A 12148-nucleotide genomic window follows, 5' to 3' on the forward strand; every position below is an offset into this window, starting at 1 on the left:
GGTAAGATGATTCTTTGGTGCTAACTTAGCAGGGGAGTAACTCCTTTACTCCTAAGGAGATTCTTCAGTCATCCAACGCAGTGTAGATAGTCAAAGTACTTGGTTCTGCAGCAGGGTTTTTTCCAGGTAAAGCTAAAGTCCTGTAGCCAGGGGTTCCTACTTTATACCCAAGGAAGGGCTGGGACAAACTCTGGGGACCCACCTATGGGAGGTCAGGACAGAGGGGTGGCTACACCCATGTCCTTTGTCCAGTTTCGCGCCAGAGCAGAAGCAAATGGATCCTGCAACCAGTTTGAGCTGGACTATGCACAGGGACACCAAATGTGCCCCCAGTGCAGACAGCAAAGCACTCAGAGTGCACCCACCAAGCCCCAATATGCTACAGCCTGTCTGGGAGGTGGTTACACCTTGTGACAAGAAACATGTTGTCCAGCCTCCCCTGCCGGAGTTTCGTCCCGCAGCAGGAGGGCAGACTCGTGTCTGTGGCTGGTAGCATATTCAAACAACAAGATCCACCTCTAACAGATTTTTCTGTGAGCCAAGATATGTATGACAGGCATACACAGTATTTGTTAAAATACCCCTCACACACCAAAAGGTCCCTTGGTGTCATGCTTCATCATCGGGGTCTTCCTGCCCCGCTGCGGGACAGGGCGTGCTACGACTAGCGACTACGCTGGAGCACTCAGATATTGTAAGTGCTATGTGAGGTGTATTGTTGTGAGTGTAAGTAGGGTCAAAAAGTGCAGTTAAAAGAATACCTGGCCTTTGGAAACAAAAAAATTCTTTATTACTCATAGGCTGGTATTGCTAAAAATTGGTGTGGCGGAGAATAACAGCTTGTCAATGTGCTAGTTCTCCTGATGGTGTCAACATGTTTCGAGGCTACCTGCCTCTTCGTCAGGACGGGGTCAGATCCCTCTATCACTCACTAATATTGCCATCAATGTGTGTTATGTGTATATACAGGTGAAACGGATATTCTAATACCTATGTTGTATGCAATTAATTTACAGTTTATAGAGCCCTAACAGTATTACTGATACGTGGGCTGTAATAAGTTGGAGACAATGCCCCATGAGCCGATCAGGAATGAGGGGTAAATTAAACTTCCATTCAACCTCGAGTTCTCCTCGCATCCTCCCTCATCCGCGGCTTCCGGAGAGGCAGGTAGGCTCGAAACATGTTGACACCATCAGGAGAACTAGCTCATTGACAAGCTGTTTCTCCGCCACACCAATTTTTAACAATACCAGCCAATGAGTAATAAAGAATTTTTTTGTTTTCAAAAGGCCAGGTATTCTTTTAACCTCACTTTTCCTATCACTTTTTGGCCCTACTTACACTCACAACAATACACCTCACATAGCACTTACAATATCTGAGTGCTCCAGCGTAGTCGCTAGTCGTAGCACGCCCCGTCCCGCAGTGGGGCGGGAAGACCCCGATGATGAAGCATGACACCAAGGGACCTTTTGGTGTGTGAGGGGTATTTTTAACAAATACTGTGTATGCCTGTCATATCTTGGCTCACAGGAAAACCAGTGATAGGTGGATCTTGTTGTTTGAATATACCATTGACTGGAGGAGGGTGCATCCACCCCAGTGCTTTTTAAGCACTACCTCTTCACGCCCTATTTTGATTTTTGCTTGTGGCTGGTAGCATCCATCTTGTCAAGGTCGAGAAACCTGGTACCGGGTGTACTGCTGTGGTCATATTTCTCCTTCTAGGAGGGTAGAATCATACTTCCCACACCAGTTACTGTTGTGGAGTTATGATTCAAAGGTGTTTGACACCAAACACCACAGGTTTCTGTGCAGCCGTTTTAAAGTTAGCATTTACTGCAAGGTTATAATGCACTTAAGAGTATATTGTATGGCTGCATCACAGAACAACCCCAGGGAATAGATTCCGAAGGCTGCAGAGGGGCTCTGCTCATGCATGGCAATCTCTCACATAAATGCCAACACCCTGCCTTCAGGATTGAGAAGGCCTGCCATAGGGGTGACTGGTTTATAAGTGCAGTGATAAGGTAGAAATAGTGTACCTATATCTACGTAAGGGGTGCATGTAACACCGTACACAGGTTGCAGTAGCAGACCTGTTGTGTCAATTTGCGTGGTCTCTTAGGGATGGCATAATACATGCTGCAGCCCCTGGGAGGCCTCTGGGGTACCTATGCCCTAGGTACATAGTATATCATATACTTGTGACTTATACGTGTACCCCAGAATCCAATCTGGAGTGTACCTAAAGTACATGTAATCAATTTAGAGGAGAAGGCAGCTAGGCTGTGGTCCTGAATAGCAGGATCCCAACCATACTAAGTCAAAAACAGTGAAACATCAGCAAAAAGTGGGGGTAACTATAAGAAGCAAATCCTACTCTCCTACACACCTCTATTTAATTCTAATAAAGTAGAAAGAAACTTTAGATTGCTTTAAATGTCTTGATTAACAAATTCATGTTCAAGTGCTAAACACTTGGCACAGACAGTGTAGACGAATCACAAATCTGTGCCATCCGTTTTAAAGGTCAAATCTATTGATTCCTGGAGTACATAAGAAGAAGAAACAGACAAATATGAAAAGTACAATTCCGACTGTAGAATTGTTTTATTCTAAAGATTTACTACACTCCGGTTACATAATTTTAGCTATTCGGGCTGCATAATTCCAGTGATTCCGATTAATTCTATGGCAGGACCGGAGGCTCAGATTTTGCTTTCTCAATTTCTTTACTACTCAACAGCAGCCAATGAGAAAAAAGTAAACATTACAATAAACGTACGTTTCCCAAGATGCTCTGAACCAAGCCTCCTTCAATAACCAACAGCAGCAGAGGTTAGCATACAAAATAACGAGGCACCATCTTGACTACCCCTTTCTTTGCTGCTACGCAGTCAAGATAAGTGCCTCACTATTTTGATCACGCTTGGTCTCTGCTCTTGTAATTACGATGCCTTAATTGATTGAATGTATGCATTTGATGTTATGGCTTAAGGTATTCTTGCTTTCTAACACTTTTTGGTAGCGAGCTCGCGCTGTGTTCGCCGAGCGCAAACTCGCTTTGTTGCCTTATTTTTCCCAGCGTGTGTTGCGCTGTAGTGTTTTCTCGGGCTGGGTTTGGCCCTCCACCACCCCCCCACGCAGGGAGCGAGGTGCATGTCAGAGCCTGATCGGGCCGCCTGCGTCTCGGGAGCCTGCACACACCTGTGCACGTGGGCAGCTCCCTTGCAATGCTGGAAAGACGACTTGCCCCAGGCTGGCTCGTGGGTTTAACGCAGCTGGCAGAGCTGATAGAGGGCCTTCTTTCAATCTGGCAGTATTCTTTTCATTCACCGCTTGGGAGAATATTAACCCCTGAATTACCAGTGTGTACTGGGGGAAAAATGTTGGCAATCTTTGTCTGCACAGGCAGGTAGGGTTATATGCCCTCCATTAGTCCTGGCTACAAGGGCTTTTTGGTATCTGTGTGGCCCCCTCTGCCCCAACTTTGCTCCCGACTGACGGACGATCTCTTTTGAGAGTTTGGGTTGAACTTTCCTCTGAGGAATTTAGAGATTATACACACACACACACTGCAGAATGTCGGACTACGAAGTCTATGAAGAGGAGGTGGCTGAGTTTGATCCCCCTGAAGACGAAGATTTCTATTATGAGGACTCTATGGAAGCTATCATTGACAAGAAATTAGATTCCAAGTTAGATAAGGTCCTCTCCTCTGCCTTATTGTCTATTTCTCAATGCCTGGAGCAACTAGTTGGTAGTAATCCAGCCCTCGCTGCCACTCCTGCACCCCCTCCCCTTCCCCAAGGCAGCTGGGCTTCCCTGGCCCCACATTCAAGTTTATTCCAAATAACGCAGCCATTCCTCTCCAACTCCTTCTCCCTCTGTCCCTGTTCACACTACAGATACTGACTCATCCCAAGAATCTAGTCCTCGCAAACACGCCAGGAAGCGCAAACATTACTTTTCGCCTGTCCAACCTTCCCCCTTCACTTTTGACCCGTCAGATACAATTCATCCCCGTTCCTCAAACTGGGTCCCCCCACCCTCCCACCCCCGGCAGTGGCAGAGTATATGCAAACCCACCAGCGTAAGAGCTTTGATAAAGAGGTTAGAGCCCGCCTCAGATCCGAATGTCCCTAATCTGGCTCACAAGGTGGCCCTCACCCCAGATATTGATTCCTCTATGACCACCTTTCTGAAGAAGTATAAGAAAGACCCTAAAAAGGGAGTAGATTGCGCCCTTAGGGCGTGCCAGGACAAGTTGTTTGACGTTTCAACTCCTAGCAAAGATCCTGGAATTGGCCCTTCAAGCACAAGAGACCGGGCTGCTATTTGCCCAGAGGTCCTGGCGGGTGGACCCAGAGAATGATTTGCCTCCTTGGCAATGCCAATTGCGCCCTCTCGTCAGGTAGGCGCAAGTCAATCCTTTTGAAAATCGACCCGCAACTTGTGGAGTTGGCTCTGGCTGAGGGTCAGGTTTTTGGGGAACGTTTTGTCAAGGACATAGTGAAATTCGTCAGCACGCTTGCATCTTTAGACAAATAGCAGTGCTCGCTCAAGAGGGTCTTTCACCCAGTGTCTGGTAGGGCCGGTCGTGGCAGGGGACACTAGGCTGGCCGCTACAGCAATCCAAGTCCCCAGCGAGGCTTCGCCCCAGGACGTAGGGGGTATACACAGGAACCAGAACAAGCTGGCTTCTACCCCTCCAGATCCCGAGGCTTCCGTGGCCGGTATAACAGGGGCGTCAACAGACTTCGATGCCCAGTCATCAGGTATGTCCGCCACTCTTTCCATGATCCCCCTCGGGGGCAGATTGCTACATTTTGTTATGAATTGGACACAGTTAACCAAGGATGAGTGGATTTTCCACACGGTTCCAGGTTATCAGATAGAATTAACAGACTCCCCTTGTCAAGTGGCTCCTCCTTCTCCTCTCCTTTTTTCCTCTACTAGAGCAAGCTTTTATCGAGCTTCAAGAACGTTTGGCCAAGCAGGCTATTGCCGTAGGACCCTTCATTCCCGGCAGGTTTTGCAGCAACGGTTTCTTGGTGCAAAAGAAGGGAGGAGGCCAGAGATTGGTTTTGAATCTCAGGGAGTTCAACCCCTTTGTGGTACACAGACATTTCAAGATGGAAGGTATCTATCCGTTGAGAGATCTTCTTTTAGAGAAGCACTGGATGGTCCTTCGGATCTAAATGACGCCTACCTCACGGTTCCCATTTGCCCCTCCCATCAGAAATGTCTCCAATTCTCCTGGAAAGGGCAATGGTACCTGTATCTATCCCTCCCTTTCGGCCTGTCCTCAGCCCCTTGGTGATTACCAAGCTACTAAAGCCGGTGGTCACTCGTCTGCGGGAGATGGGAGTTCTATCTCGACAACGTGTTACTTTTGGCGCATGATCGGATCCTTCTGCTCACAAATTAAGGGTGGACAACCTCCCTATTGCAAGAGTTACAGTTTGTGATAAACCTCAAAAAATCAATGACCACCCCAAGTCAACAGATGGACTTCCTGGGGTTTCAAATAGAAGCAGTCAACACCCAGTTACTCCTCCCTATGTCCAAGATCAAACCGACAAAGAGAGAGATCCGCTCCACTATGTCGAAACAGATGGTCTTGTTGAGATCCTTAGCGAGGATTGTACCTACTGGCCTCGATTCGGGCCATCTTCACAGGACCCCTTCATTACAGGGCTTTACAGCGACTCAAGATTTATTATCTGCAAAAAAGATATTCGTACGACCACCTGATTCCCCTGTCTGCAGAGGCTCAGGAGGAGCTTCGTTGGTGGTTAGAACATATGGAAGCGTGGAATGGCAAAGCCATTTTCGGCACATCTCCAGACGTCATCATAGAGTCCGATGCCAGCCGAAGGGGCTAGGGTGCAAGATATGGAGACTTTGCCACCAGCGGACGATGGTCTGCCGAGTTAAAGTTGCACATCAATTGTCTGGAGCCTTTAGCGGGCTCCTTTGCCATAAAATCGATCTCCCCTCTGAAGAGCAATTGTTGCATCCTTCTCAGGATGGACAATGTTTCAGCCGTGCGATACATAAATCGCCTAGGAGGGAGAAAATCCCGGCCGTAGGCCAAAATTGCGAGGGAATTTTGGCATTTTTGCCTGGATCAGAAGATCACTGTGATAGCGGAGTATCTGCCCAGTAAGCTCAATCAGATAGCGGATTGGAAATCCAGGTTCCTGAGGGACTTTAGCAATTAGAAACTCCATCCTTCGCTTTTTGTAGAGATCATGAATATGCGAGGTCCTTGCAAGATAGACCTCTTTGCCTCTCACCTCAATGCTCACCTCCCACAGTTCTTCAGCTGGAGACCGGATCCGATGGCAATGGGAGCGGATACGTTTCTTCAACATTGGGCGTCTCAGAGTAACTATGCTTTTCCCCCCTTCGCTCTGATTCAGAGAGTGGTGGCCCAGGTCCGTCGACAGGAGACATCAGTAGTGTTAATCACAACATTGTGGAAGACTCAATCTTGGTTTCCGACACTGTTGGAGTCATCAGTGGACTTACCATTTCAGCTACCTGTGTTTCCAGTACTTCTCCAGGACCAGTGGGATACCCTTATCCTCTGGTCCTTCAGAACCAGTGATCCATCATGGTTTGGACGCTCTCAGGAGACACAAACGAATTGAGAGCCTTTCATGGGCGGCTGCAGAGTTTATACACCAAGCTGGTTTCCATCCACCCGGAAAAGATATTTTGCATGGAAGCAATGGGTGGGTTGGTGCCTTCAATGACAGGTGGATCCCGTGGGATCGGATGTGAAGAAAGTATTGCATTTTTTTTCTGAATGTGCTGAATCAGGTCTTTGGTATAGGTCTGTTAATAATTTCAGGTCAGCTCTCTCGGCTAGACACAATCACATTGATGGTAAGCCGTTGAGGATGCATTCCCTAGTGAGAAGGTTGCTGAAGGGCATCAGAGTTGCCCGTCCGCCTCGTCCCAGATACACTAAGTTATGGGAAGTTTCTAAAGTTTTGTCTTTATTAGAATGTTGGCCAGATAACAACGATTTATCGTTAAAACAATTATCTGCTAAACCTACTGGTATTGTGTTTAATCTCCAGTAAAAGATTTTCTGATGTGAATCCTTTAGATTTGGCAGGAAGGGTGCTCTCTCCGCAGGGTGTGTCTTTCATCACCTCTAGGAGGACTAAGACTATGTAACGTTCGGTTGAGTATCCTGCTTTTCCTCACAATGACAAATTATGCATTTTAAAATGTTTGAAAGTACATGAGAAATGCACATTAGCTCATAGAGCAAATCCCTTGGGTCAATTGCTGTTAGCAATCCAAAAGCCTTTCCGTCCTGTTTCTGTGGCCACCTTGGCGCGTTGGGTCTGATGGGTTATGTCTGAAGCAGGGATTGACCTTTCTGTTTATGGTGCGCATTCCACCAGAGGTGCTATGGCCTCTAAGCCATATATTTTGGGGTCTCGCTTAGAAGACGTTTTGAAAGCTGCAGAGTAGTCTTCGGACTCAATGTTTACAGTGTTTTACTATAAACCCATTACGCATGTTTCTTCTGTTGTTGTTGGTCAGCTTTCAACCAGCATAATCTGAGCCTCCGGTTCTTCCATAGAATACAAAGTTTTCCAGCTATTGCAACAAGAATTTTAGATTCTATTAAGGACACGGAGGCGAGGATCATCCCACCCGTTAGGACAGGTAAGATGTCAACTGTCATGTTGTAAAGGACTATGCAATGTTACTTTTTCCCACCGGGAGATATCAAATCTTTATGGGTTCCCCATTTTCAAACTTGTTTCTGTTTCAGGAATTGACTCCAAGAAGAACTAATGCTGCAATGATCCAAGGTATGGACCCCTCGTTGGAGGATGGCAGTCGCCTCAAGGAATGTTGGGAATTGCTCTCCATTGAGAGTTGGATCTGCTGTTGTTGCTCTCTGTTGAGAGTCAGGAGTATTGTTTGTTTTCGGACACTTAAAAGACTGTTTGCAAAGAAAGAGGTAGTCAAGATGGTGCCTCGTTATTTTGTATGCTAACCTCTGCTGCTATTGGTTATTGAAGGAGGCGTGGTTCAAAGCCTCATGGGAAACGTACCTTATTGTAATGTTTACTCTTTTCTCATTGGCTGCTGTGGACTAGTAAAGAAATTGAGAAAGCAAAATCCTCGCTTCTGTGTCCTTAACAGAATCTAAAATTCTAGTCGCGATAGCTGGAAAATGTATTCTTCTTCATCAGTCACGCCTCCTATTCTCTCCCCGCCTATTTATCGTAAATAAATTAGACATGAAGGGTATTAAACCTAAAACAATTTACCCCATACCACTTCTAAAGCCCGGAAAAATGCCCTAAGCCAGCCAAGCGTAGTCAAAAAACACTAATTAAAAAAATATATATATTTTTTAAAAAAACACACACACGAACCCCTACAGTAGCTTCTAAATCCCCACCCTAATCTAACCCATCCATCTTGTCCCCTAAGAAAGGCACAACTCCACTAAACAGGAAACCATCTAGCTTCACTATTTACACTGCAGCCACAACACTGCTAAATTCCTAAACACCTCAAATCAAAGAAAATACTCACCCGCTAAAAACTCTTAAAAACATGGGAGAACGGTGGACGCAACATAATCACATCTAACATAAAACACACCAATAGCGTTAAAAGAGCGCACGGTCAGTTTAACGATTTCAGATTTCGACGACTGTCAAAAGGTCTAAAAAAAATGCCCCTTACAGCATTAACAACGTTGTCTCGTGAGCGCCGCTGCTTTCTTGTTATAAAGAAACAAAGTATTCTAACTCGGGGGCTCTGTTTCGTGATGGGGGTAGAGGAGTTGGTAGTCAAAATTATCACATACTTACCTACAACAATAGTGCTCCGTGTAGGTACAGCTAACGGAACAGCACTTTCCAGCAGCTGAAAATAACACGAGACCCGCCCCGGATATTAAACAGGACGAAGAGCGAAAGCCCAACCACCGCTCCCAATGGGGCAGCTGGTGCGGTCTGCTCTCTGCAGTAGCCAATCAAAAATCACGCTGTTCTTCGAATCGAACAGTAGAAGTGTTCGGCTCAAGCGTCACTATGCGTTTTAGTCTGCTAAGTAAACATTATTTATTTCAATCAAGCTTCATTCTACCCGGGGGATTGGGGGTGGTTTGGACTCCAGTTTCAAATTTAAATAACCTACATTAAGTAAGACGCCTTCTCATGTGGAGCGACAGCCTTTGAATGAGTACAAAAAAAAACTAGAGGGCTAACTTCGTTTCCTGAATGTACCACTAGTGGGCGTCATGAATCTGCAGCACAAATCATCGTTAAAATCGCTCACCTCCCGACACAGAAAAAATAATGTTATGACTGGACGATAGCGGAGGATAGATAATGCGTTCTTTTCTTAAATTTGTATACTAAGTGGCAATTTAAACATTCACATTTACAAAGGAAAGGTAGTGGCTGAGCTGCCGACTTTGGAGCTGGGGAACCAGGTTCGAGCCTTAGCAGTAGCTCAGCTTCCTTGACTGGGCAAATAACGAAATCTCCCCGTGCTTACCAAAAAATGAACGTGTCCTTGTGTAACGTAATTGGTGCTCATGTAAAGCCCTCTAATACCTTCAGGTCGAGCTCTCGCTATATAAAATCTGCACACTACAAATCCCATGAAACTTTAAACTTGTCCCAAACATCTTAGTAAAACAGCAAATCAGAGAAGGTTATCAAGTCAGCCTCCAATCACGTAACCTGTTTTGTAGCTGCTCATCAGACGAGAGAAGTGTCTCACTTATAGTCTTAAATGTGATTATTGGGCTCACTCACGGTGTAAATAGTGGGCTACCATTGTGAATTAGGGGTTACGTTCTTAGTCTCTTATTGTGAAGCTTACAGGTTTTAATTTTACAGACTGCATCGCATCTCTGAAGGAGGCTTTTTTTTACGGAGACAGAGGCAGGGCTCGATTCGGGGGTACACGCAGGTACACGGCGTCCCCCCCACTCTTTTCACAGGGTGGACACCATCCCCCATGCCAAGAAGCAGGGCCCACAGAAATATGCTGAACGTGTCTCGGTGTAATTTTCAGACACTGGGACACGTTCAGCACGTGAGGTCATGAAGTAATTTGCATATTGTCAGTCTCGGTGCAAAAGGGGGTGGTGATGGACGGAGAATCTGAATCAATCACACCCAGTCAAAAGATCTGGGTTTAATCCATCACCGTTCTTTAGCCCACTCTGCCACCCCAGTTCAGACATGGCTATATGCAAATCAGTCTGAGCCTGTGCCTCATGGGAACAGTCCAGCCCGAACTGCCAAGCCATGTCTTCCCTGGACCGGAAACAAGCTTCCGAGGACCGGTTTCTGGCATTCCAGCCGTCTTCAGCCCGGCTTGCTTGAATCCAGTGGCAAAGTGAGCAAGGGACTCACGTCTGAGCATACCCTGCCACACTTATGGCGACCAAAAGCGATACAAAAGGGGGTGGTGATGGACGGGGCATCTGAATCAATCAAACACTCACACCCAGTCAAAAGATCTGGGTTTAATCCATCACCGTTCTTTAGCCCACTCTGCCACCCCAGTTCAGACATGGCTATATGCAAATCAGTCTGACCCTGTGCCTCATGGGAACAGTCCAGCCCGAACTGCCAAGCCATGTCTTCCCTGGACCGGAAACAAGCTTCCGAGGACCGGTTTCTGGCATTCCAGCCGTCTTCAGCCCGGCTTGCTTGAATCCAGTGGCAAAGTGAGCAAGGGACTCACGTCTGAGCATACCCTGCCACACTTATGGCGGCCAAAAGCGGTACAAAAGGGGGTGGTGACGGACGGAGCATCTGAATCAATCAAACACTCACACCCAGTCAAAAGATCTGGGTTTAATCCATCACCGTTCTTTAGCCCACTCTGCCACCCCAGTTCAGACATGGCTATATGCAAATCAGTCTGACCCTGTGCCTCATGGGAACAGTCCAGCCCGAACTGCCAAGCCATGTCTTCCCTGGACCGGAAACAAGCTTCCGAGGACCGGTTTCTGGCATTCCAGCCGTCTTCAGCTCGGCTTGCTTGAATCCAGTGGCAAAGTGAGCAAGGGACTCACGTCTGAGCATACCCTGCCACACTTATGGCGGCCAAAAGCGGTACAAAAGGGGGTGGTGATGGACAGAGCATCTGAATCAATCAAACACTCACACCCAGTGAAGCGATCTGGGTTTAATCCATCACCGTTCTTTAGCCCACTCTGCAACCCCAGTTCAGACATGGCTATATGCAAATCAGTCTGACCCTGTGCCTCATGGGAACAGTCCAGCCCGAACTGCCAAGCCATGTCTTCCCTGGACCAGAAACAAGCTTCCGAGGACCGGTTTCTGGCATTCCAGCCGTCTTCAGCCCGGCTTGCTTGAATCCAGTGGCAAAGTGAGCAAGGGACTCACGTCTGAGCATACCCTGCCACACTTATGGCGGCCAAAAGTGGTACAAAAGGGGGTGGTGATGGACGGAGCATCTGAATCAATCAAACACTCACACCCAGTCAAGAGATCTGGGTTTAATTCATCACCGTTCTTTAGCCCACTCTGCCACCCCAGTTCAGACATGGCTATATGCAAATCAGTCTGACCCTGTGCCTCATGGGAACAGTCCAGCCCGAACTGCCAAGCCATGTCTTCCCTGGACCGGAAACAAGCTTCCGAGGACCGGTTTCTGGCATTCCAGCCATCTTCAGCCCGGCTTTCTTGAATCCAGTGGCAAAGTTAGCAAGGGACTCACGTCTGAGCATACCCTGCCACACTTATGGCGGCCAAAAGCGGTACAAAAGGGGGTGGTGATGGACGGAGCATCTGAATCAATCAAACACTCACACCCAGTCAAGAGATCTGGGTTTAATCCATCACCGTTCTTTAGCCCACTCTGCCACCCCAGTTCAGACATGGCTATATGCAAATCAGTCTGACCCTGTGCCTCATGGGAACAGTCCAGCCCGAACTGCCAAGCCATGTCTTCCCTGGACCGGAAACAAGCTTCCGAGGACCGGTTTCTGGCATTCCAGCCGTCTTCAGCCCGGCTTGCTTGAATCCAGTGGCAAAGTGAGCAAGGAACTCATGTCTGAGCATACCCTGCCACACTTATGGTGGCCAAAAGCGGTACAAAAGGG

At 47.3% G+C, this 12148-nt stretch overlaps 1 protein-coding gene across 5 annotated transcripts in view; it reads right to left on the reverse strand.

Annotated features, from left to right (window-relative positions):
* SEPTIN2 (septin 2) overlaps window positions 1-12148 on the reverse strand; it is an 806446-nt gene that overhangs the window by 748527 nt on the left and 45771 nt on the right. The window contains exon 1 of one of the 5 annotated variants that reach the window (XM_078665715.1): window positions 9196-9235. The exons of 2 other annotated variants lie outside the window; for them this stretch is intronic. The gene's annotated coding sequence lies outside the window, so the exon portion shown is untranslated. Of the gene's footprint in view, window positions 1-8867; window positions 9022-9195; window positions 9236-12148 lie in introns of those variants that run through there. 2 more of the 5 variants (XM_078665717.1, XM_078665716.1) reach the window with 2 other exon arrangements.

Source organism: Lissotriton helveticus, chromosome 11 (genome assembly GCF_964261635.1).
Source record: "Lissotriton helveticus chromosome 11, aLisHel1.1, whole genome shotgun sequence".
Taxonomy (NCBI): Eukaryota; Metazoa; Chordata; class Amphibia; order Caudata; family Salamandridae; genus Lissotriton; species Lissotriton helveticus.